Genomic DNA, 3,770 nt, shown 5'->3' with positions numbered 1-3,770 from the left:
TATATATATATCTTTATATCAATGATATAAATTTCAAATATTACCAAATTAGTAGAACAAAAATCAAGTGAATAAACTTGACAAATTCAATCAATTTTGTCATATCAAAACTATAGAACAGGTTGACTGAACTCAAACAAGACATACAAAGAAGCAATTGAATAGTAGAATAGTTTTTGGTTTCTCTCTTAGAGCATAAAGTGAATCATTATCTCATTTATTTCTCTTTGATTCAATCTTGCTACTTGCATTTACATATATGTTAACTACTTATTTTATAATGTAGGAAATGTCAAGGTTAAATCTAGGTGTAGCTGTTGTTGATTTACCAAACTTGCAATCTCGATATATATTTCTTGTATTTGACTATTATTTTTTTATTCATATTTTCTGTGTAATAATGTGCCTTCCTCTTACAATAATGCAAATTTAATATTGCTATATATATATATATATGATATAAATTTCAAATATTACCAAATTAGTAGAACAAAAATGAAGTGAATAAACTTGACAAATCCAATCAATTTTGTCATATCAAAACTATAGTATAGGTTGACTGAACTCAAACAAGACATACAAAGAAGCAATTCAATATTTATTTTGGAAAAACAATTATGAAGTTTCTTAAGTTGCATATCTAAAATAGTATACAATAATTCAACATGATAACTACTATTCGGTTTTCACGAAGCATGTCATGTCATTTGTAAAAAAATTGGATTTCTAAAGTTGTAGGTAATATACATATTTATACATTCATTTCATTAATTTCATGATAATTACCATTTTAAATGTATTTTTATTCCACCCTTTTAGCCAAATCTATTTTTTTATATCATTAACCTCTTTTTAAAATATTTCCATAACCAAAGTAATGCATTTAAGTTCATGAATGAACATTCATCTTCTCAATTGTGCCACAGGCTCACTCATTTAATTCGGACACCATTTTTCACTCTCTTGTAATTCCATTTTCAATTAATTCACCCCATCATCATTGCATATTTACATTCATTCATTTTTAATTAAATCTCAATAAGCGATTTCATTTCAAAATACTTCATTCATAATTCAACTTATGACATTTCCATATACTCAAACAAAATCTCATTACCTTCAAGTTTTAATTTATTTTATTATGATATATTGAGAATTTGTAATAATACATATGAATCATTTCGTTTTACAACAACATATCAATTCACTCCCTTTAACACAAATTCCTCCTTTAGGATAACCATCAGTAATACACAGTTGATTGCAATCTGATTCAGAAGAACATTTTCCTAAGCAAATCAACCCTGCTTCTGAAAACCCATTTGATACTCCTGCAATCACAAAGTGTAGGAATTTTATGCATGTTATAAATTCTTTCTTTACTTATGATATTATAAATTATACTGCATAGTAAATTACTTTAAATAAAAAAATTACTAATTTTTGTTTTAGTGTTGATATACTTTTGAATAGGCAACTCTTCTGTAAAAATAAAGCATATGAAAGAATAAGGTCATTGTATGAATGTTTAAAGAGTGTAAAATCTGTACACTGACAGTATAAAGATTTATACGCATGTACACTATTATCCACCCTTCATTTGAATTACTTTTATTGAAAAGTCAACAATAATTAAACATCAATAACGGATGACTCAATGATAGTGTATAAATCTTGTACACTGTCAATGCATACATCTTTTTCTCATGTTTAAATATTATGTGTATATCTATATATCTCAACGTATACATTTTGAAGAAAAATATGGACCAAACTAAAAATACATCATGATAAAGGAACACAAATTTTTTTTTGGATCAAAATATCTGCTTTTATTTACAAATAAACAAACTTTACCTGCAGACAAAATCAAGAGAAAAGATAGAACCAAGAAAATATTAAGTTTACAGGTATGAGAAGCCATTTTATGAGGATTTCACCTTCCTATGTATTTCTTTGTTGTGATGTGAGATATATATTGCCATAGATGAGTTCTGCTGATATATATAGCTATAGATGTGGTCAAAGGATATGAAGCACCAACAATATTGAGATGCATTTCCTAAATACTAAATAAATAACATATTTCTTTAGGATACACATAAATATGCACATAAAACTCATATAATATAATAATTATATAATTATTATTATTATTATTATTATTATGATTTTTCAAATAAAAAACATATTTCTTAGATATCACTAAATACTAAATTAAATTCATATTGTCATAAGAAATCTTTACTAGATACCAACAAATAGGAATATTATCAATCTCGTTTAATCATTGACCAACAATATGCAAATGCATTTCCTATTCATTCTTTATTTCAATACACATGTTTTTCTTTTTTCTATCGCTACAAGTTCACTTGGTGAATGAAATATTATATTACTCTCTTATACTTAATCAAATGTTTTATTTTTTCTCTCTTAAAATGTTATGGTATTGTAGTTTGGTGTCATGAAGTATATAGAAAATAATTTAAGAGTATTAGAGAATATCTGAGAAGTACCGGATTTATAAATTATATTCATTTTTAAACGAAATTATTTCAATACGTTGCAAGTGCATATTGATGAAGTATAAGAGAATATCATTATCAGATATATCAGTGCTTCCTAGGTCAAAGGAATTATTATTTAACATCAACAAAAATAAGTAATATTTAAATTATGAGAATAAAGTATCTCCTTGTATAAATAGATAAGTTTTTCCTCCAACAACTAAAATCATGACATGTGTCATATTCAATCATTTTTATCAAAAATATTTCTAAAACTAAATAAAAAAGTACACATGTCATACTTTTACTGACTAGAAAAGATAAATTATTTATTGACATGAGATGATATTTTATTCTCTTAAATTATACTCATTTAATTTAAAGGATTGTTCAAGAACAAAAATATAATTTTTGTCCGCTTGTAATCTAAGATGATATTAAATGATTATTTTCGATAATATCCTTATAGGGAAAGCAAATGATAAGAGATAAGAATAAAGTTTAAAGAGGAAAACAAATGTTATTTTTTGAATTGAAAAAATAATAATTTTGTTTCTTAATATTTGTGTTTATTTTTTTGCACATTTATTTTAAAATGGGAAGAGTATCGAATAAATAAAACTGCCTATTCAAACTTTAATACTTCACATGCTATTTGAATATATAATAATAATTGTATTTAAAAAAAATATAAACGATGTATCAAAAAAAGGTAATGTATCAACAAAAAAAAACAAACTATAATTGGAAATTAAAAAAATGTAAACGGTCTTTCACTAATCTATATCTATACTATATAGCTATATCTATACTTCTATACTATATATAAAGTCAAAATATCTTATAACTATCTACATATGGTATAATTTTCTTTTTCTTATTTTACCCTTATAATTAACTATTATTACTGTTAATGTTTTCCATATAATAAAAGAATTATTAGTGGAAGTTAGACATGCATAAAAAATATCAAATCACTAATGAATTTTTAATGTATGTTTTAGTAATATCACAATTCATTATCATATTTTTATGTTACATAAATTATAATATTATCTATAAGTAATATAATTCTCTAAAATGAAATATATAAAAATTAAATATTTAATACAAGAAAATAAAAATGGAGGTCGACAAAATTTTATAGAGGTGACACATTAGTAAATATAAATATAATATTATATAGAGGTGACAAAATTATTCACAGTCCATAATTCATTCCTATTCAAGAAAACTGAATTCATCAATTAGGTCTAATGG

General features: G+C 23.9%; 1 long non-coding RNA gene across 1 annotated transcript; it reads right to left on the bottom strand.

Moving 5' to 3' along the window:
• Nucleotides 1,237-1,972, bottom strand: LOC109342606. The gene is made up of 2 exons (XR_002107105.1): nucleotides 1,858-1,972; nucleotides 1,237-1,331 (listed from the first exon to the last, which is right to left on the bottom strand). It is a non-coding gene; the product is annotated as an uncharacterized LOC109342606 (long non-coding RNA).

Source organism: Lupinus angustifolius, chromosome LG03 (assembly GCF_001865875.1).
Source record: "Lupinus angustifolius cultivar Tanjil chromosome LG03, LupAngTanjil_v1.0, whole genome shotgun sequence".
Classification (NCBI taxonomy): domain Eukaryota; kingdom Viridiplantae; phylum Streptophyta; class Magnoliopsida; order Fabales; family Fabaceae; genus Lupinus; species Lupinus angustifolius.
The sequence above is the reverse complement of the archived record's forward strand: the minus strand, read 5'-3'. Positions and strand labels throughout refer to the sequence as shown.